Source organism: Sminthopsis crassicaudata, chromosome 2, assembly GCF_048593235.1.
Source record: "Sminthopsis crassicaudata isolate SCR6 chromosome 2, ASM4859323v1, whole genome shotgun sequence".
NCBI classification, from domain to species: Eukaryota; Metazoa; Chordata; class Mammalia; order Dasyuromorphia; family Dasyuridae; genus Sminthopsis; species Sminthopsis crassicaudata.
This window is the reverse complement of record NC_133618.1, coordinates 81331987-81356318: the sequence shown is the minus strand read 5'-3', so window position 1 is coordinate 81356318 and position 24332 is coordinate 81331987.

Here is a 24332-nt window from a genome sequence, read left to right as displayed (position 1 = left end):
TATTGAAAAATTACCCATGACTATGTTTTGTAAATAAAAAACTTTAATTAAAAAAAAAAAAAAGTATACTTCAGTCTGTTCAGACAACATCAGTTCTTCCTCTAGAGGTGGATCGGATACTTCATTAGTCCTTTGGTATTGTCTTGGATCATTGTATTGCTATTTCATTTGTGATTCTTCATCAAACAATAGTGCTGTTACAATATTCTTTTGGTTCTATTCATTTCACTATGCATCAGTTCCTATAAATCTTTCCAGGTTTTGTTATTTTGGTTTTTTCCTGAAATCCCCCTGCTTGTCATTTTTTATACCACAATAGTATTCTATTATGATCATATACCACAACTTAATATGCCATTCCTCAATTTATGGGCATCACTTTGATTTCCAAATCTTTTTTTTTTTTTTTTTCCCCTTTCTGAGGTTAGGGTTAAGTGACTTGCCTAGGGTCACACAGCTAGGAAGTGTTAAGTGTCTGAGACCAGATTTGAATTCAGACAAAGGAGCCTTTCTGGTTCCAGGCCTGAATTATATCTATTCACTATATCACCTAGCTGCCCCTCAAAATATATTATTTCATACAAATTAAAATAATTCTTAGTTACCACATACCTATCAGAATGGCTAATATGACAAAAGGGAAAATGTTGGATGTTGAAGGGAACATGGAAAAATTGGGAAAATAATTCACTATTAGTGGAGTTGTGAATTGATCCAACCATTTTGGAGAGCAATTTGGAACAAGGTCCAAAGGGTTATAAAACTGTGTCTATCCTTTGATCTAGCAATATTACAGCTAGGTCTATATTACAAAAATATCTGGAAAAGGTATAATGACTTATTTGTATTAAAATATAGCAGCTCTTTGGTTAAGATTTGGTTAAAATGGTTAAGATTTGGAAATCAGGGGGCAGCTAGGTGGCGCAGTGGATAGAGCACCAGCCTTGAATTCAGGAGGACCTGAGTTCAAATCTGGTCTCAGACACTTAACACTTCCTAGCTGTGTGACCCTGGGCAAGTCACTTAACCCTAGCCTCAGAAAGGGAAAAAAAAAAAAAAAAAAAAAAAAAAAAAGATTTGGAAATCAAAGTGATGCCCATAAATTGAGGAATGGCATATTAAGTTGTGGTATATGATCATAATAGAATACTATTGTGGTATAAAAAATGACAAGCAGGGGGATTTCAGGAAAAAAACAAAATAACAAAACCTGGAAAGATTTATAGGAACTGATGCATAGTGAAATGAATAGAACCAAAAGAATATTGTGCACAGTAACAGCACTATTGCTTGATGAAGAATCATAAATGAAATAGCAATACAATGATCCAAGACAATACCAAAGGACTAATGTGTGATCCTAGTCAAGTGCTTTAATCTTTTTTTGCCTCAGTTCCCTCATCTGTAAAATGAGTTGGAAAAGGAAATAGCAAACCATTCCAGTATTTTTGCCAAGAAAACCCCAAATAGGGTAAGGAAGAGTCAGACACAATTGAACAACAACTGAACAACAACAGTTTTAAAGAGATGATTTCTTAGAAAATCAAGTCATCTTTTTCAGGAAATCAAATCCAGGAATAGACCTTTATGTACACAAGGCAAATCTAGTCAAACAATTTGTTGTAGAATGCCTTTTAACACTTTAGGTTCATCTTACCTGTCAAAATTGGTTTGACCAGATCAGACCTATATCCCATGTATAATGTAATTTTCACTATAATATGCATGCCAAAAGGCAATTAATATCCTTGTTCCCAGAAACCATTCTTATGATGCAGTTTTGTTAAGCTTTCTATTTATTTTCACACTTATGCATCTAGTGGGGGTATGTATTAACATTTCTATATATCATATATTCATCTTCTGTACTTTAGGACATACATTTTCTAAACCTTAAAATGTAATATTATATATGTTCTGTGGCTTTTATTTATTTTACTTAATATTTCCCAATAAGATTTTAACCTTGAAGCAGTACTCAGGCATTCTGTGGGCTGTAGGCTTCCCAAACCACTTCTTTGAAAACTTTACTTTAGAAAACCTTTATTTGTTTTAAGAAAATGTTTTTTGAATTTTCAAAACATAAATGACTAATTAATCTTAATAAAAATTTATATACAAATGTATGTGTATATGAACATTTCAGTTTTTTCACTGATAGAGATCACAGCAATCCTTGAAGAGATGAATTTCTATGAATGAAATGAAAACATTTTCCTGAAGTCACTGTGGGATTAAAATTATCCCACCTACAATAAGAGAGACTGAGCAAGAAGTTTGAGCCAAAGACACTTTATTAGAGTGTTCATGGTCCCCTCTAATGAAGTATATCTCACATCTTCCTCATGATCTGAGATGCCAAGTTCCCTTAAGGCTATACTAATAGGGTTATGAATGATGCTAAATATAAAACAGCAATTTCATTGGTTAACACATAATAATACATAGGCTAAAATATGACTGCCAACAGGGTCACAAGTAGGATGAAATTCTCACAGTCAGTGACTTAAGTGGTCATAAGATGACTATTTGCTCCTATTGGACAAGTGATCAGTTTGAAGTTACAAAAATATTTGAGGGGATTTCCTTGCAGTTATGAGCTCTGCCACTCTGGGTTTGGTCACCATGACAAGGAAAAATATGGGTGGAAGACCTTAAACTTCCTATAGTTAAGTAAATAAACTGATGATCTACACCTCATAGCTCTGGGGCCCTATATGGAGAATTATGATATGATTCTATCAAATTGATTAATACTGATTAGAATAGAGTATGCATCCAAATTAATTTTTTCCCTCTCTTCACTCTTATAGAGATTAGTCTTTCTGAATTTAATTGGCCAGACAGTGATTAATTGAGAGTTTCTATCTGGATTCATAACTAAAACCTTTTACACTTAGTAGAACTTGTCAGAGCAGTTGCTCAGCTGGTACCACCACCTCCATATCATGGTGTTCCTAGGATCATAGAAAAAGAGCTTGAGGGGAGCAACCCAGGAGTCATCTGCTCTAATTACATAGATAATGAAATTAAAGCAAGAGGAATAATGTATTTAGCCTGAGGTCATATAGCTACCCAAAGAGCACGGGGCATATTTGAACCCAAGTACTTGATCTCTAAAGCTGGTGCTCTTTCATCTATAATACTTGGAGATATCAGAGTGTACTGTGAATGTATATACTTAGATATTTTTCTCTACTTATAGGATTATAAGATTTAAAGCTGGAAAGGAGCTTAGAAATCATTCTAGTCCAGTCTCCTAATTTTACCCATGAATTAACTGTGGTGCAGAGAGGTGATTGTCCAAATATACTTTCTGCCTGTGGTTCTATCTCTCTCTTTCTTTCTGTCTTTCTCTGTGTGTATGTTTCTTTCTGTCTGTGTGTGTCTCTTTCTCTCAATGTCTCTCTGTGTCTATTACTCTTGTCTCTCTATGTATCTTTCTATGTGTCTCTGTGTCTGTGTCTCTGGCTCTATCTATACCTGTGTGTGTCTCTGTGTCTGTGTCTATGGCTTTTTCTGTCTCTGTTTCTGTTTCTGTCTTTGTCTCTCTATTTATCACACAAACAAGCACTCCCACATACACACCCCAACATATAGAGCAAATAAAAATAATTTATATCAGTATTGAATTATTGAAACTTTCATATCAGAAATGTAAATTGGCATGTTATACCATGAGGCATAATAATAATTTAAGCCTAATAACCTTTCACCAAAAACAAAACAGCTATGTGCATTTCTTTCCATGATTTTCACTGGCTTTGAGGGCCATGTGTTTTTAAAACACAGTACCTAGCAACTGCCAACAAAATATGGGCATACATAGAAAACTAACGATTGTGCATGCCATTTGACTGATTGTATTTACCAAATATGTACTTTCTGGGTAAACTCCAGATTCCAGATAAACTACTCATATAAATCCACTGTGGGCTAGGGAGAAAGGAGAGAGGAAGAAAGACTGTGGCATAGTCAATAGAGAGTTGATTTCATAATCAGGCAAACTTGAATTCAAATCACATCATTGACACACACCTGCACGGTGATCCTAAGCAAGTTGCTTTATCACTCAGTGCCTCCAGGCAACTAAACTCTAAAATGCAGAACAGGTATTGACCTGCAAAGGTAGAGGAGTTTCCTCTCAGTTCCCTATATAAACTATATCTTAGATTTAGAGTCAAAGGGAAAGTTAGAGATTGTATAGTTCAAAACTTTAATTTGTAAATGTGAAGACTGAATATTAGAAAGTAAGTGACTTCTCCAGGATGATGGAGGAAGTAAATGGGAAAGCTGGAATTGAATTTGAAAGGTCCCATAATTACACATTCAGGACTTTTTCTATTTTACCATGTAATTTTATTCCCAGGTAATAAAAATATGCAAATAAATACACTAGTGATAGTATTACCCCTTTGGAAGAAAAGTCAATGCAAATTCAATATAATCAAATTCTTATGAATGAACCTTCAACATAAATGAAGAAAAAATAAGGAACTTCCAAACTTTTTTAGGGGTTTGTAAAACTTGAAAGTGATAATGTGAAAGCCCAAAGCTAAGTCTAGGAAAAGGGTGTTGGTATCAATCCCTTCATATATAGCTATGATATCAAAGTGATACTGAAGATAATGCTGAGTCATTGTGCCCTTTCTGGGTTATCTGAAAGGAAGCAATTTTATAATCCTCAAGAGAGGGATTGAACCTTAAAAGAAAAAGAAATTGGCCACTAACCACAACATAGAAATTCTCATTTTTTTCTGTTGTTGTATGCTTACATTTTGTTTTCTTTCCCAGTTTTTTTTTCCTTACTGATCCAATTTTTCTTGTGCAGCAAGATAACTGTATAAATATGTATACACATATTGGATTTAACATATATTTTAACACATTTAACATGTATTGGACTACCTGCCATCTAGGGGAGAGAGTGGGGGGGAAGGAGGGGATAATTTGGAAGACTTTGCAAGGGTTAATGTTGAAAAATTACCCATGCCTATGTTTTGTAAATAAAAAACTTTAATAAAAAAAAAAAAGTTGGCCACTATTTCTATTTTTTTAAATCATTAATGTATTTCTAATCCCCTTATCCTTCAATTTCAGCTTTTATAATACCATAGGGAAAGGAATCCAGCATGGAAACATTTCCTCCCTTAATAATAAGATTCTATTCTATTCTATAGTTCTTCAGAAAAAAAATATAATACCATGGTTTATGTGAGATGGGGAATGGGGGAAGAGAGTGTTAAGTTAGGAAAGAGAGAATGTTGAGGGAAAAGGAAATAATGACAATGCTATATTAAAAAAAAGAAAGAAAATGTCATACTTTAGGAAATTAGGAAATGTCATAATTTAGGAATTAGTACTAATTAGTATTAATTTTAACGTATGATGAGCTGGATTCAAATCCTACCTCTGATGGTTTGGGGGGGGGGGGGGAACCTGGACAAGCTTTAACCTCCATTGACCTCAGCTTTCTCAACTATTTCAAAAACATAAACAAAAACAAAAACAAAAAAAATTGAACTAGAAAGTCTCCATCCAGGCAAAGACTTTCAGACCTGAAGAATCACACATCTTTTTTTTTTTTTTTTTTTTTTTTTTTTTTTTTTTAATATGAGAAAATTGGAGGTTCATTATTCAAAATACAGGTCCTAGAGTTAAAAAGACCTGAATTTAAAACCTGCCTTAGATATTTATTAGCTGTGTGATATGTTTCATTTTCTTCCTTTGTAAAATAAGAATATTATCTACTTTCCAGGATTGTGATAAGGGTAAAATGATATGTTCAAAGAGATTTGCAAACTTTAAAGCATTATATACATACTAGCTATTTTTATTATTAGATAATTACTAACAAAGCAGAAACTAGAACTCAAGATTTTCTGATTCTCATCTAGTTGTCTTTTCTCTTCTCTTCTAGTGTACTGCCCTATTTAAATAGTTTAATGGAAATAATAATGTTCAATCAGGAAATTATCTCAGGAAAAAAAAAATGTTAACCTTTATAACCTCCTGCAGGGAGGAGACAAGCAACATATAAAAGAAGAGCTTAATTTTGTAGTGCTAAAAAAAAATTAATCTCTCTCTCTCTCTCTCTCTCTCTCTCTCTCTCTCTCTCTCTCTCTCTTTCTCTCTCTCTCTCTCTCTCTCTGTCTCTCTGTCTCTCTGTCTCTCTGTCTCTCTGTCTCTCTCTCTCTCTCTCTTTCTCTCTCTCTCTGTTTCTCTCTGTCTCTCTCTGTCTCTCTCTCTCTCTGTCTCTCTCTCTCTCTCTCTCTCTGTCTCTCTCTCTCTCTCTCTCTCTCTCTCTCTCTCTCTCTCTCTCTCTCTTCCTCTCTTCCTCTCAATTTAAAGTATACCTCTGGGAACTTACCCTTTGACAATCAAATCAGAACATGACAATTATCTTCAAATGTTGGCAGACTTAAAAAAAAATTTCTGCAAGAGTTCTAGAGTTTCAAATGATTGTGCCTATGTGTTCATGAAAAAGAAACATAAGGGCTGTCTCTCTGTTAAAAGTTTCCTCTGTAAGTGAATTCAATGTCATGACAGATCTCTAGACTTTCAGTTTTACTTAAGGATATCCAACCCATCCCAATTGCACAATCATAAAACTGGAAGCAGCCTTGGGTGATATCCAATCCTTCATTGCATAGTTGAAAAAATGGATGTTAAATAACTTCCCTAATGGCATACACACAGTAAGCAGCATGAGTTAGAAACAAGCCCAAGTTTGCTTTAAAAGCAATAGTCTTTCTACTGTACCAAATGTTTCTTTCTTTGGTGATCCTGAAAGAAATATTTTCATTTTCTTTAGGAAAAGGTTTGCGCAAAAAATGACCTCCTTTTGGCAAAAACAAAACCTGGAAGGGACTGCTAATCTAATCCAAAAACATTAAACGCATGTAAATCAATGCTTTAGGCTATTTTACCCTTTTTCAGTTCCTTTTCTTCCCAAATCTTTTGAATCCTTTCTTCCTTTTCTTCTCCTGCCCTGCCACTCAAAGTTTGATTTTTTTTTCATAAAATAACTATTAGAAACTTCAAGAGAATTGTCTTTACATCAACAATTTACTCTGTGTAGTATGAAATGAATGCTCAACCATGAGGTTCATTTTCTGTATGTAGCTGACCATTAAGATGTCTCAGTTGTGCAACTGAAGACAGAGTCCTTTGAAGAAGGCATGGGAAAAGCAAACTGACTCAGCTGTGCCCACATTTCCCTTCAGTTCCTTTCCCCTCCCACTCTGGTCTAGGGTAAATACTGTGTTCATCTAGGGGAATTTTGTTTGTGGACACAAGTATTTCTCCTGGGCCTAGTGGTTCCCTGGTTTCAAAAGCATCATTTCCTTAAGCTCAATTGTCCATATGCTCAGGATTCTTCTCTGGGGATTATAACAGAAAAAGATCCTATAGGGCTTTACATAAACCAAAAAAGATAATTTCAGTCCCAGAGTCAGTGACCAAAAGAGCAGGCCCAGTTGAAGTTCAATTTTAAAATTGGAGAATTAAAAAGTATCCTATCTTAAAAAAGAAAAAATCCCCTCAAGTGACTATCATTTTAGAAAAGATGCCTTCATCACTGGGAATAATAAGGAGCTATTTTGGGTCACAAGTGTTGAATAATATGAAGTCTCCCAGGGCAAAGAGAAAGTTGGGAATAATTCTAAACCTGTTTCTAAAAATAGAAATGTAGATAATTATAGAAATTCATTGGAAAACCTCACCAGTCAGTTCTTTATCTCTCTTTTTTCCCCTTAGTTTACTTTTTTTCTTCTATTTAAATCCCATATATTAACACCAAGATTAGAATTTCAGAATTAAATTTGAGTTTAAATCATTCATTTTCTAGATGAAGAAATTGAGGCTCAAAGAACAAACCTTACTTTCCCAGAGTTGCATAGTTAGCAAGAATAAAAAACTGTGTTTTGAACTGAGACTCTCTGATTTCAAATGAGTGTTGTTGAATGTTATCTTGTCTATTTGTTTTAATATTAGTCCTCTCTCCCCCTAACCACCACAGTTTAGTGTAGTATAACAGAAAAAACAGAATTCAGAAATTCTGATGTCTAGTTTAGGCTTTCTTATGAACTATGTGACCACAAATAAATCACTTAATCTCAGTTTCCTTATCTTTAAAATGGAATTGAGCAGAACATGATAGTAGATGTAATTAAATGAAAGCTCCTTAGGGAGCAGGACTACTATTGCTGTAAGATTCAGAGACATCATTATCCTCTTCTTTCCCCATTCTTTTCCAACTGATTGTTCAATTCTAGTCAGCCAGAAGGAGGCATAAAAATGGGAGCTAGAAGCCACTGTGATGGACAGAGAGGCCTGAAAAAGAGAAAATAATGGGGTAGAAATATAATTAGTCTAGGGGAGATGTCATCAGATTTAATTTAGCTTCTAATCACTGTTTCTCATTACTGGGGCAAAGGGAAATCCTAAACTCTATATCCAGGGCTCTACCTTTTTTTTTTTTTTTTTTTCCCACAAAATACCAATTCTACAATAACTGAACTACCAAACAGTAAAGAAATTCAAAGAATTTAATGAAAGAATGCATAAGAGAGAAACAGACTGATAGCTCAGATGACTGGACTAAAGTCAGAAAGATTTACTGCTTGTGGTGAACAACTAATATTTGAATAACTGCTTAAGGATGGAAGATCTATAATCACTCAAAGAAATCACAAAGGAAAGACCATCTTTCAGATTAATTCTTTGACTTTTTTTTTTTTTTTCCGTATTTTGCAACCACATGGTAGCAATAAGTTGAAAGAGGGCTGGAATTGGAGTTAGAAGGCCTGGGATCAAACCAAATTTTGCGGTTTATTACCAAATTGCTTAACTTGTTGGAGCTCCAGTCTTCTTACTTGTAAGTAAAGGAGCTGCACACAATGGCTTCTTAGGATTCTTTCAGCTTTAAATTCATTATCCTATTGCCCAATTTTAACATACTTATTAATAGATACACCTAGAGTGTTTTTTTTCCTTGATTTAAAGTACATGAATAGATTTTTGGAAATCTGACACTTTTTTAAACTTGCAATTAAAATTTAGCATTTTCTTCATTTATTATTATTATTTTTTTAATTGTTCTGAGAAGGGATCCATGGGCTTCCCTAGACTCCTGGAGGGACAGAAAAGGTGAAGAAGCCCTATTCTAAGCCTTGGCCAAAACTATGTATATATGGAATAGTTGGTTAGTTGTACTTCCTTCATAAAGAAGAACAACCTAACATCACTATAATGGGGTGAAGGTATAGTATATTCAACTGTGGTTGATCAGACCATACAAGCTCAGAAGGCTCTGTGACAGATGGGGCACAAATAGTCTACAAGAACATTTTAAAGTGGTGATATCTCTAAATTTGTACTTCTCACATTTCTTTTGAGATACTGAAATTCTACTTTGCCCTCCTAGAGTGTAACACATCTTTGATGCAGGCACACCATGCTAGATAAGTTTGTGCTAGTATCTCCCATATCTCATAAACAAATCTAAATCTAATTTGGAATCAATGAGACAGATAATAGAGATAGACAAGGAAATAAGCCCAGAATTGAAAATGAGGAAGCGAGAAGACCAGATTGCTTTTAGGAAATTACAAAGAACTTTTATGAACTCCAAGTTTTCGGTAACAGTAAAGATACATATTTTCAAAATGTTTACTGTCATTGCTTTATGGCAGTAATACCTGGTACAACACTGCTTAAATAAAGCTGAATATCACACAGAGGACAATGGACTGGCTAATAGTAGGTGGGACATAATAAACAAGGAACTCCAAAGACAAGCATTTTGGCTCCAATATTTTCTCAGACTGTCTACTGTCCTGGATTGTTTTCCCTCCTCATTTCTACCTACTGCAAATGTCCCAATTAAAATCTCCTCTTATCTAAGAAGCCTTTCTTAATACCTCTTTATTCTAGTGCTTTCCCTCTTTTAATTAATTGCTAAATACATAACAATTCTTAATTTTGGCAAGACATTTAACAGAATCTTCTATGATACTTTTGTCAGTCAACAAACAGTCATTAAGGCCCTGTTATATTATATATAACATTATGCTAAGCACTGAGAATACCAAAAAAAAAAAATCTTGTCCTCAAGGAGCTTATAGACTAATGAAGAAGATTTACAAATATATGTGTGTATGTGTGTGTGTTATGTATGTATGTATATGTATATGTATGGAATAGTTGGTTAGTTGTACTTCCTTCATAAAGAAGAACAACCTAACATCACTATAATGGGGTGAAGGTATAATATATTTTGATTTTATATATATATAAAATAAAAATACATACAGGATAATTTGGAGATAAATAAAATAAATAAAAAAGGGAAGGCAGTGGTATTACTGGTAATCAGAAAAGGCTTCTTGCAGAAGGTTAGTTTTTAGTTTGGGTTTGAAGGAAGTCAGGGAAACTAGGAGGAGGAGAAAATGGGAAAATGTAATAAAGCAAAAGGGACAATGTTACTGCTAAAAATAAATAAAAATAAATGCAATGACAATAACAACAAAAATAGAAAACTAAATGATTCTGAAGAGGTCAAATGTTGCCTTAATGATGACATGATGTTCATAGCATGGAAAGTAATAGGTCTAAAATATTGCATGCACTCTTCAAAACACCGCAGCACAGCTGAACTGTTATATTCTCTGTGCTGAGAATCTGAGTCATTTTTAAGGTAAATATTAACAAAATAGGGTGTTTTCAAAGCACACCAGGATAATGAACAAACTACAAATCACATAAGATAAAGAATAGTTAGAGGAAAATAGGAACGTAACTTGTAGAAGACTGCAGTGGAGAAATAATTTCTGCCTTTAAATATTTGAAATGCTGTTCTGTGAAAGAGCATTTCTTCTTACTCACTGCTACTAAAAAAAAAAAAAAAAGTGAAGTTACAGAGATTTCAGGTCAATGTACAGAAGAGCTTTCTAAAAAATTAGAGATTTCCAATAATAGATGGAACTATCTTGCAAAGTCATGAATTCTCAATCACTAGGACTATTTAAGTAGATGATGAATAAACATTTGTCTCAGAGAATGTTAGCATTGGGAAGGAAGAATTATATAACTTTTAAGTGTTTTTGTTTGTTTGTTTGTTTGTTTTTTAAGGAACAATAGGTACAATGGACCTTAGAAACTATTTAATCCAAAGCCTTTGTTTTACAGATGAAGAAATTGAGTCTGAAAGAGAGACTTGTTCAAAATCATCAGATAGTGTGTAATACAGACTCTGGATATACACATATGACTTCTGATTGCAAATTGGTTCTTTTCCAGCTTGAAATTTTATGAATTTAATATACAAGTTACTAATAGAATAGGAAACAGAACTTTTATGTTCTGATGGAGAACAAAGTACTCTGGAGCATGCCTATATAGTATCTTGGTGAAGAATAAGATATATTGTTAGGGTTATATTTTCCTCTCCCTAACTAATGCTAATCTGTCCTTATTCCTAGGCCTATCAGAGAAAATCTGGTAAATATAATATCAATAATAATATCAATCTCACCTCTATTTTGAGGTCTTCAGAATCCTCTGGCTACTATCGCATAGAAAGTAGTTGAAGCATAACAGAGCACCCGAGAGTTTAAATGAGCAGCAATCTTAAACTTTATTCCCGTAAATCACATCTACCCTATGACCTCCTGCATATACCTTAGTATCGACTTCCCAGTCCAAGCTCCAGGTGGAAAGAGGAAGGAGAAAAAGGAAAAGAGAGAGAGGTGCTCCTTGTTTTGAGCTTAAATAGAGTCAATGAGGTCACAGACACAAGCCAATCAACGATGAAGTCTACATCCTGAACTTGAGGGAGACTTCAGAGCGAGATCTAGGTTCCCGCCATGGGTGGAGGTCCCACCCATGAAGGAAGTCCCTAAGTACTCAACTCTTAAGTGCATCCGGGGATAAAGACCATTGGTCCACTTACATCTCAATTTAGCTTGCCTGACCTTGGACCCTTACAAATCCCCTTTCTTTCAAAGCGGGGACCACTCATCTCATGTCAAGCTACTCAGCATCAGCTATAGTTTGCTTGATCAAGGAGATCATGCTCAAGGTAGTAGGAAGCAACACCACTGACCTACTCAACAGAGTCATATCCAAGGAGAGAAGATACCAAGGAGGCAGGATGTCAATGAGATAAGATGTCACCATAATAGGATGTTACAGTTATGCACAATTCTCACAATTCTAGTACAATTGTCACAATTCTAGTTCACAATTCTAATTGGTCATAATTCTGATGCACTTACACACATGACACTTGTCACAATTCTAGATCAATTCTAGTTTATCACAATTCTAGAGCAATTCTAGTTTCACAGATAAAGGTGCATATAAACAAAGTCATTTCCAGGAACATTGTCTCAATAACAATGGCAGGTGGGTGTGTTGGTTTTTCACCCACTAATTTAAAAGCATAGTCCTTCAATAGAAAGGATAGGGCAAAGCCTCTCCCCAGACCACTGTATGGCAAATAGCCATGGGAGAAGCAAGCAGGCCCATTGTCCATTTACAGTCTTTATATTGCATATAAGTATAACAATGAGAATTAGGCTCAACAGTGGCCAAGTGTTCAACCCATTCATTAAAGTCATACTCAAGGAGATTTACAGTCTTTATATTGCATATCACCCAAGTCCATTTCAGCTGCTACACTGGAGCTGTGTCTGATGTCTCTGGTGTCATGGTCAGGAGGAACATTACTGCCATCAGCATCTAGAGGGCTGCTGACATCTGGCTGGTCCCTCTGGGCTGTTGTCTGGTCCTTCTCTTTGATTTCCAGGTCACAAATGTCTCTGGTGGGGATCAACTCCTCCACTGCTGGAATTGCACCTAGGAAGGAATGTACCCTGGGCCCCAAACCCTGGCCCAGCTTGGGCCTTTCCAAATGCCATCCAAGCCTTTCCACATCACAGTGGAAGGAAAGTTCTTGTCAAAAAGATGAACAAAAGTCAGACAAAAATCAGTCTGTCACTTAGCTGCATTTTCTGTATATGCCTGAAGTGCATTGCTAAGGTAAAATGCAAAGAATTTAAAGATGTAAAACCAAAATAACTTAAAAATATAAAATCAAAATACTTCAAAAATCTAAAATCAAAATTACTTAAAAATGTAAACTCAAAAGAGTTTAAAAATGTAAAATCAAAATTTAAAAATTGCAAGCAATCACATATATGTATTGCCACATCTTGTGCATATCCCAAAATTCCCTTTTCTTGTTTAGAAGAGAAGATCTTGGGGATATAATCTGTGCAGTTATGACTTTACTAGTAGGATTTTTTTTTTTCCTGAGGCTGGGGTTAAGTGACTTGCCCAGGGTCACACAGCTAGGAAGTGTTAAGTGTCTGAGACCACATTTGAACTCTGGTCCTCCTGAATTCAAGGCTGGTGCTCTATCCACTGAGCCCCGATATATATATATTTTTTAAAGAAGATGGGGCTACAAACAAATTTCACCTTTTTACATAATTTTGTAGAAAGCTTATTAGAATGTAAAAGTGAAATAGGTATAATGTTAGCACCACAGGAAGAGGCAATTCAACTCAACTACAAAGTTGGTAAGGAAAAGAATTGTAGATAAGATCATCACAGCAAAAGAATACAATATTTCTACCTTCCAGCATATATTTGCCACAGATAAATGTTTAGAAGTATTGATTCTCTTTAAAAAAAAAAAAAAGGATTCTTATACTATTTTGTATCATAGTCCCCTCTAACAAACAAGTGATATCTATAAGACACTATTTTTAAAATGATAAAGAAAATGTCAAATTTTAATTAGAATTTAATGAAATTTTCTCCACCCAAAATTCACAAACCTTTGAAAAATCCACAGAGTCAACTTAAGAACTTTGACTTTATTTTTGGTTCTTATGATTCGGTGGACCTAGAGTAGCAAACAAAAGGAGAAACAATAGTCAATAATAGTCAATGGTACCTTGGTGGCTATAGCTGCCAAAGGTTGATTAGGGTTTTTTTTTTTTGTTTTTTTTGTTTTTTTCCCATACTCTAGAGTTCTGCTGAGAACCTGCTCCTATAGAAAGAGGAACTAATGGGGAGAAAAGAAACTAACTTGTAATAAATGTGCTTAGTCCATTGACCAAAATTAATTTTTAAATTAGACCTGTTCCTCAAATATATGTTCTATTCCCACTCCAAGTTTATTTCCTCCTATGAGGAGGTAGATCACATGCTTTACTGTTGGATCACTAGCTAGTCACTGTATTGATCAGAATTCTTTTCCAGCTCACTAATCTTGTTTCTCAATGATTTGATTTCTTTATCCACTTTGTCTTTGAATGCATGGGATGACTTCTCCAGGCTCTCTTGCCAAGCTTCCCTTTCCTTTTCCCATTTCTCTTCCAGCTCTCTTGTGAGAGCCTTTTTGATTTCCTCTATGAGGTTCTTTTGTATTGAGGAGCAGCTTATATCCCTCCCAGGGGAGACTTGATCAGAATTCTTGAAAGGGAGGGGAGGTAAAATGCTTTCTAGTCATAAGCAGAAGTCTAGGAAATAAAAGGATATGCACGAATGCAGAAAAATCTTATGTGTATGTATACATTAGGTGGCAAATAGACTGTTTAAATTAGAGCATATTATGGATTTGAATAGTTTTTTAATAGTTATAAAAACAGAAGAGCTTGAATTTTGTTCAGTATGTGATGGACATCCATCCATTAGCAGCTTTTTAGGAGTGAAAAGAATAATATGATCAGAGTTGTATATAGTCAGTGGTATGAAATATGGATTGGAGTAGAAGGTGATAAGGAAGACATATGCTAACAGGGAACCAGGGAGAAGTATGAGAAATAAAGAGGAAAAGTTGGATGTGAACAAACTTGAAGATGTAAAATAGCATAGTGTGTGTGAAGAACTAGACAAATGCAAATTATTAGATAATTATTGTTATGCTGTTGGTGAGTGATGTCTGATTACTTATGATCCTATGGACCATTATATCCATTGAGTTTTCTTTGCAAAAATGATATTATTAGAAAATCCATAGTCTAGGGTGAATAGAGTATAAAAAACTTCAAATAGCAATACTTTACAACTAAAATGTGACTAAGGGCTGTGACTCAGATGACAACCTTATTCATTAGGTTACTTCCCCAAATGTTTGACACTTAGAAGACATTCACCAAATGTTCATTGACTAATTCCAAATACAATAGTTCCCTCATCTTCCTTCTTATATTACAGTGCTTACAAAACTGAATTTGTTCACCTAGATAATATAACTACTTTCCTTTCTTCAGAAAATTTTAATTGTTTTGGTTCTTTTTATTCTTTTATTTTAAAAAGCTATTTTAAATGTTTCTCTTTCTTCTTGGCATTAGCACAATGCTAGTTATTAAATATTGTACTTGTTCATGATGCCTCCTTTTACATATCTATGTGTGTACATATATATATATACCTATATACACACAAATACACATACTTGTATGTGTACATAAAATTTACAGATATTCATATGTACACATGTGTGCATATCATTCAATTTTCAGTCATATCTGACTCTTCACAACCCTTTTTGATATTTTCTTGCCAGTTATTTTTACATATATGTATATATGTGTATACCTGTGTGTCTATGTTTAGATATGAATTTATGTGTTTATGTAAATTTGATGTCAGTCTTTCAAATAACATCATCTGGGTGATGAAGTATATAAAGTGCTGGACCTATAATCAGATAAATCTGATTTAAAATCTAGCCTGACAGATAACTGTAATAGCTGATAACTGGATAGCTGGGACTTGCCACTAAAGGAAGGAAAGGGACCCACATGTGCAAAAATGTTTGTGGCACCTCTTTTTGTAGTGGCAAGAATTTGGAAACTGAGTGGATGTCAATCAATTGTGAATGGCTGAATAAATTATGGTATATGAATGTTATGGAATATTATTGCTCTGTAAGAAACAACAACCAGGATGATTTCAGAGAGACCAGGAGAGACTGTAGTGGTGTAATCTTGGTCAAATCACATAGCATTTTTGTACCCATTTCTTTATCTGTAAAATAAGAGGAACACTATCATATAGCTCTCAGGGTTGTTGTTAGAATAAAATGAGATATTGTAAATCCAATCTTTGTACGTCAATATCTTTCTTGTCTATATCATTCCATAAATCTTTCATATAACATATCTCCTTTTTTGAGCCATTTCAATACCTTTTTGATGCCAGAGCATTATATGCATTTCCTTGCTCTTACAAAATGTTTGATTTTAGATACATAGATAGAACAGAGAGAGAGAGAGAGAGAGAGAGAGAGAGAGAGAGAGAGAGAGAGAGAGATAGAGAGAGAGAGAGAGAAGAGAGAGAGAGAGAGAGAGAGAGAGAGAGAGAGAGAGAGAGAGAGAGAGAGAGAGAGAGAGAGAGAGAGAGAGAACCATGAAAACAAATGATCAGAATCACGAAGGTTATCCCAACAACAATTAATCCTGAAATAAAATAAAAATTAAAACTAGAACTAACAGTTTTCATAAGCAAAAAGCTTTCTTTGTTCCACTGAGGAAGGAAAATTAGACATATGGGCTGGGACTTCCTCTAGAAGTTGACCTTGCCTAAGTTCAAAGACCACCTAATGCTGGTGTGAAACAACTATGGGATTTTGCTGTGATTGAGTTCATCCAGCAAGCAATTGCAAAGAAATAGTATTGTGCAAAGCTCAGGGCATAGCTTGCTTGCTGACTTTGGAAAACAAGGTTTTTCATAATAGTAAAAAAAAAAAAAAAAAAAAAAGGTAAATTTAAAAATGTATATGCCTGTGTGTATATATAGATAGTATAATAGTTTACATCACTTCTCATATAACTCATAGTTAGGATTATGCTGAAGATTATATATATCTACCATGTGTCTGTAAGTGCTATGTAATTTTAAAATTTGATCCAGTTTCTTCCTTTCCTCCTTTGAAATTCTGGTCCCAGTTTATTGAGCCTATTCAGGATTTGGCCACAATATTGTTTCCAAAGGCTAACTTAATGAGACAGCCATATGTGTGTCATAATCTAAATAATAAACAATTATTTTGTTTTTCTTTTTCCAATGTGAATGGTTACTACAAGGTTTTTGAATGTTCTTAGATAATATTAAAAATTCCCCATAGTTAAGAGTTTGAAAGCTTGAGGAATATAAAATCACTTATTTATCTTACTCTGGAATGATTGTAATACATCCTACCACAGTTATTGTAAGGATCAACTAAGATAATACATGGAAAGTAATTGTAAAACTTAAAAGTACTAACTATCTAACTATATATATATATATATACACACATATATATATATATATATGTATATATATATATATATAGTTCTGAAGTCAGGAATGCTTGAGTCAAAAGTATCTGGTCTCAGATACTTAATAGTTATGTGACCTGAGTAAGTCACTTTACCTCTGCCTCAGTTTCCTCATTGTAAAATGGAATGCTATTAATATCTACCTCCCAGGATTGTAATGAGAATAAAATGAAATAATATCTGTATACCTAACATCAGCAACAGTTTTACTTGTGGTAAAACCTCAGTTTCAATACAATTTATCTGTTCAATTAATAAGGATATTTTGTGGTCTGTAGAAGAAGCACTAGAATTTATAATATGCGAATTTATGGAAGATAGCAAGCTTCTGTTATATAATTCTTGGCAACAAGTTATATATTTTTTCTTAATTATTCATTTTGGACTAAATAAGAAAAGAAGAAAAGAGAATTTTTTCAAAAATAGAAAATGAATATAAAGTCATGAATTTCCATTTCCATTTCACATTGTTTGCTTTTTGAAACTTATGTAATAAATACTATACATCATTTTCAAAGCTACACTTCATTTCTGTTCTTCCTTTTAAGTTTTTTTTTCTGTTCTTTGCCATGCACTTTAAAATTTTTTTTCTCCCTCCCTTCTCACCCTGACCTATAGGATGTTATTATTAGACACAAAATATGTGTGTATGTAAAGCCAGTCTATATGCACTTTTAATTTAATTTAATTAATTAATTTAATAATTAGTTACTAAATATGAGAGAAATATTAATTTCTCACAATAGGCAAATCACTTAACCAGTCTCAATTATCTAGGCAATATTTAAAGTCTAAAGAATTTCTCATGAATAATGAGAAAACACGTTTCATCACCAGGATACTGCCACATCAATGAAAGCAAAATTGGTTTAGATTAGATAGTCAGATAGTCAGACAGACAGACAGACAGATAAATAGATAGATAGATAGATAGATAGATTAGATAGATAGATAGATAGACAGATAGATGATAGACAGATAATTATAATCTACATAGAATCTTCTTCTTCTACTTGAACTTTATACAAGACATGCTTCCTATTTGTCAAGCAAACATTTCCTTTTTTGTATCTTGCTGGATATATTTCAAGGATTGTTAAAGTGATATCTATAGTCAATATTTGTCAAGGAATTACTTGTGATCTTACAGGAGACATCTCATTGGAATAGAATAATAATAATAATAATAATAAATGCTCAGCTTTTTATATAGCACATAAAGCTTTTCAGTGTTTTCTTGATGCTATCTCATCTGATTCCCTTAGTAATCTTGTAATATAGATAAAATTTTTATCTTTATTTTACTGGATAAAAAGATCTCATGCTAAGAGGTCACACAGCTAGTAAGAGTTTAAGGAAGGATTTGAACTTTTGTCTTCCTGACTCCCAAAATAGTTCTCTATCCATTATTTCATACTATGGAGCCTTCTCTAGTTTGATTAGAAACCCAGAAAGATCATGCAAGTAATCTGTGCCTCTGTGCCTGTTGTGATACTATGGTATACAAAAGAAAAACATTTATGAATATTTTCTTTCTTCATTTCTGTGAAAAAAAGAAGTTACTGGCATCAAATCTCTTGGCACATCTGCCCATCTCCTCCATTTTTCCATCTTTTATGCCTCCTAATCATCCTTAAAAAGTAATTCTGATACATCAAAAATGTCAATACTCACCTGCATGGGGTGATTTACTGCCACTCTTACAGTTGATGAGGGTGTGGGTTAGGGCAGGATGGGCCTGTAGGTCCTCTCTTTCCAAAGTTCTATGGGCACGTCCGTGGGGAAAGAATTCGCCTACTCAAAGCTGTGATAAGAAAGACTTTATTGGTTAGGAAAAAATGCCAAGATGTCTTGACGGGCAATATCAGCTTCAAGAGAGAAGTAATATTGCAAAGAAACATAATCTGAAAACTTTACTTTATATAGAAACAGAATAATAGAATAGAATAGGTAAGAATACTTAAGTTTGTATCTGAATAGGCTTTTCCTGCTTCCAAAGGATATGGAGAAGTTTGTATAACAAAGGAGTTCTCCAGAGAATGTAAGTCCTTTTAAGTAAGAAAGGAGTTCTTCTCCATAGATTCTAAATCCATTTAAGTTTGTATAAGATTTTGTTGGTGATTTTACATTCTGGGCTGTCTGGTTTCCCTCTCATCACAGTGGCTTGCCATTATTCTTCAGGGTAGGAATTGAAATCCTAAAAATTGAAAGTTGGGGGATTTTTTTTAATATATCACACTTAATTAGTGAAGCTCACATTTTTTTTTTACAAACATTATTTTAAAATTAACAAAGTACAGTCCTTATGATGAGAGTTAAGTAAGAGGTAACCCCTTTTGGTTCGGCACAAGAATACATAGTTAAATGAAGTCTAGTAGCAGCACAGAGTCCCCTGGAAAGGAATTAACAGGCCAAAAAACCTAGATTGATAAAAAATGTTTATTTTATGGGTTTGGAAGTAAGGGTAAAGGTAGAAAGATGCCAGGGGCAGAGCTGGCACTGGGCAGACAGGAACCCTCAGCATGGCTGACGTAAGAACGCCATGTTTGGGCTCCTTCAAAGAGTAGGCTCCAGGGTCCCCCTTTTTATAATCTTGAAGGTGGGTGAAGTCCCAGGCTCCTGGCTGGTTTTGGCCACAGTTAGCACTGAATAGAATTAAATGGGTTTTTAGATAAGGAAGAAGCTGTTTGTGGGGGTTGGGGAAACCTGAGCAGATAGTTGGGGGCTAGGAAAGCCCAAGTTAGTTCACATCCAGTAGAGGCTGGGAAAGCCCAAGTTAGCTCAGATCCAGTGGGGGCTGGGAAAGCCCTGATATCATTGGAATTCAAAAGGGTGCTTTTAAAGGGACCTCAACCCACATCACTTACAATAACTAAGTTATACTAAGTTTAGTCATATCCAAAAGGCTCAGATATTTTTATTGATTTGTCTCAGTCCCAAACTGTGAATCAAATTTGTCTCATGACTCCAAAGTGAAAGGAAGTGTCCAATGAATAACTATGTATTGCGGCTCTATAATCAATAATTATCCTTAAAATGTTCAAGTCTCTTAACTTTTTAGCACTCCTGACTACAAGTTGCAGAGCTGATGATGACCTAAATTTGGCAAAGGAAGTTTCCTCACTAGGAATTCCCTATACTGAAGAATTCACAAGTCTGTCCCCTCTCCAAAAATGAACAAGACACTATGTTATATATTTAGATTTCCAACAATCTGGACCCCAAAGAGCTTATATACTCTTGGGAAGTTAAAAAGTATACCTAGATAAGTGGATACAATGTATGTTTAAAGTAAATGCAAAGTGATTTCCTTAAGTGAAGTGAAATAATTTCTGGGGAACTCTGGAAAATCCCTATTAGAACTAAGGCAGTAGGTCCTATTTTGACCTTGAAGGGAGCTAAGGATTCCAAGAGGTAAAAGTAGGAAGACAAAAAAAAAAAAAAAAAAAAAAAAAAACCATAGAGCAGTGGTAAATAAATTATTATTTATACGCAAAAGCAAATAAACTAATTCGGAATATAGAGTATGAAATTGAAAATATAAATTGGAACCAGATTGTGAGAAGTTTTTAAATATCAGGTGAAGGGATTTGATATTTAATCTAAAGACAATAGGAAGTCAATAGAGATTCTTGATCAGTGAAGTGAGGAGATTAGGTAAATATTTGTATTCACTTGGTATAGAGATTTTCACATATTAGTTGCTTAATATATGTGCATTTAGTTGAATTTAAGTAAAGAAATGATGCAATGTATAGATATGTGTATGTGTTTTATGTGTTGGGCCAGGGGTTGGTCAGGTAGCATAGAGATCACTAGTAGCTATTCCTAGATACAAGGAAGGGAGAACAGCTATTGATTACGGGAAAAAAAAAAAAAAAAAAAAAAAAAAAGAAGTCTATTAATGAGACAATTGTATAGTGGATGTACTGAAAATGGAAGGAAATAGAGGCAGGGATAAAAATTAGGAGGTTATTGTACTATTCCAGGAAAGACCCCATCAGGGCCTGAGTAAATATAGAGAAATGCAAGTTTATTGTTTGAATAGAGTAAAAGAAATGGGTTTGAAAGATGTTTAGTGGTAGAACCAATGAGATTTTGGAGCTGATTGGCTACATGGCATGATAGAGATTGAAGGCTTTTTATGGTAGATTGCCCCCCAAAACACTTAAGAAAACCATTCTTTCATTCCCTCTGCCCACCCATCATATTCTAAACAGGTTACTTTTGTTGTTGTTGTTGTTGTTGTTGTTGTTGTTGTTGTTGTTGTTGTTGTTGTTGTTGTTGTTTGTTTTTTGTTTTTTTCTGAGGCTGGGGTTAAGTGACTTGCCCAGGGTCACACAGCTAGGAAGTGTTAAGTGTCTGAGACCAGATTTGAACTCAGGTCCTTCTGAATTCAAGGCTGGTACTCTATCCACTGCAGGTTAGTTTAAGGACTGATTGGTATGAGCTTCCATGGATGCAGACATTAGAATTTATTATCTTCATGGAATTGTAAATATCAGAAATTATGTTAATAGTATTAAATTGAACTTACTGTATACACTAAAATCAAGAAAATCACGTCTCCAAATTGTTGTTAACGGATGTTGGTGATCCTTGTTGCTCTGAAAGATCCACTTTATTAACCCAGCATCAGAGTAATTGAATGCATTTTTAACCTAGAGATAACTATTTCTTTTTAGAAAAGGTCAGTAGATTTTTTCATTCAATCCTTTAATGTGGCAAATACTGAATCTATTGAGGCAATGTCTTGACCTCTTTCCCCCAAAGGCACTTTACTCTATTTTACTCTATTTGTCCTCAAAGTCCTTTATCCAGATAAGATCCCATGATTAGCCTAATTTTTGATAAGTGAGTGATTCACATGAGAACACTCTGTTCTCCATTTTTAAATGTTCAATCTTTCTTTCTAAGCAGAAAACAAATCATGGGATATTCCCTCTCCATGTTGCTTCCTCTGATGACTTTGTCCCATTATATCCATACCTTCACACTAAAAAGAATATGTATGTTTTCAAAACAGATTCAAAACTAGTATTGTTTTTAACTTACAGCCTTTTTTCTGCATCTGATTTTCCTCCTCTCAAATGGCATTAAAACCATGTCTCAGTGGAAATCTTATCAAAAGCCCCAAGTCAATTTTCAAAGCTACATCAACAAAGAAGAGTAAGGGTCAGGAAAAATTTCATTTGGGACATTAATGGTCAAAGTGAATATGATGTGACATAGGGAAGAACAATTATATGATTACTGAAAACATTAATATCAAAACACATACCTAATCATGGCTTTTAAGTCGATACATACACACACACACACACACACACACACACATCTTTTTCTATTATTAATGATTTTCAAACCAACTCCAGAGGGAATGCCAATAGCAACACCTCTTAACCCAAACCAGAGGACTTGTTCATGAAGTTATTTATGTTAGTTGAAAGAATCAATTATAAAAATGAGGAATGGGGAAAATGTGGCTACATGAATTCATGTGGGGAAAAAAGAACTTGGAATTTTAGTATACTGAAAGTCTAATAAATTTATTAGTGTGGCATTGAAGTAAAAAGAAACTAATATGATCTCAGCAAGAGGCATCGTAGTCAGGAAGAGTGAGGAAAAATCACTCCTGTAGTCTGTCCTAGTCAGAACACATATTGAGTGTATGTTCTCTTTTGAGAATAAGCTGGTAGGAAATATATGGCATATGCCATATACATATATAGAGAGCAGTGATCAGGTAAGTGAAAGGAGAGGAGGTCTTATTGTATAAGAATCAAGAGAAAAAAATTAAGGATATTTAATCTGGAAAAGAGAAAAGGTAATAAAACAGCATTGCTCCCTTTATTCATAACCAGGGGTCCATCAAGTTGAAGCTCTGTGCAGACTCAATTATATTAGTACTTAAAAATTTGTGATGTGGATAAGGAATCAAACTTTATTTGTTTGACCTCAGAAGACAGAACTAGAACCAACAGATGGAAGATGGATATAAGTAGATTGTTGGTTGCTATAAGAAAAAATTTAAATTATTAGTGTTACACAAAAGAATAATGGATTACTTTCTTTACTTGGAAGAATTTTCAAGCACAGACTATCTAATATCTCTTCAGGGATGTCATGAAGAGGATTCCTACCTTGGTATATTGTGATCTAGATCAGGGCTTCTTAAACTTTTTCTACTTATGATCCCTTTTTGCTTAAGAAATTTTGATGTGACTCCAGTATGTAGATATATAAAATAGGTTTACAAACCAAATATTTACTGATAATAAATTATAAAGAAATGTATGATAAAATAATTTTTAGTATACATATAATTTTACTACTTGTTAAAGAAGAAAGCAAATTTGCATATTAATGAGATGATATGCTTGATTATTTTTACATAAAGAATAAAATCTTGGTGGAATATTTAATGTGTTATAATGCTGCCAGATTTTTTGTCACCCCCACATTCTGTTATATAACTCCATATGAAATTATATACAACAATTTTAGAAGCTGGGCTCTAGATAACCCCAGTGGTCCCTTACAAGTTTTTAATTCTTTGATTCAGAAACTGACACTCTCTTACTGTAACTCTTCTGTAGCATTTTCCTGGAACCAAATATTACTCTCCCAGTATAAGAGTGGATGCCTTATGTACTTAAATACTGACATAATTCAACCCTAGAGTAATGGAGGCCTAAAGAGAAGTGCAATGGTCAGGTTTTCTTTGGAGTCCTTTTTGGGATCTTTGAAAAATCTGATTCTATTCTCTTATTTGAGGAAAAAAGAAAATAAAATGTATTACTACTCTCTAGTTCCTAAGGATATAAAATACAATAAATGTGACAATGTCAAATATACCAAGAAGTAATATTAGATTTTAAGCTCCTTGAGGGCAAAGACTGCCTTTTTACTCTTTTTTATATTCCCAGCCCTTAGTACAATGCTTGTTACAAAATATGTACTTAATAAATAAATGTTTATTTATTAAGA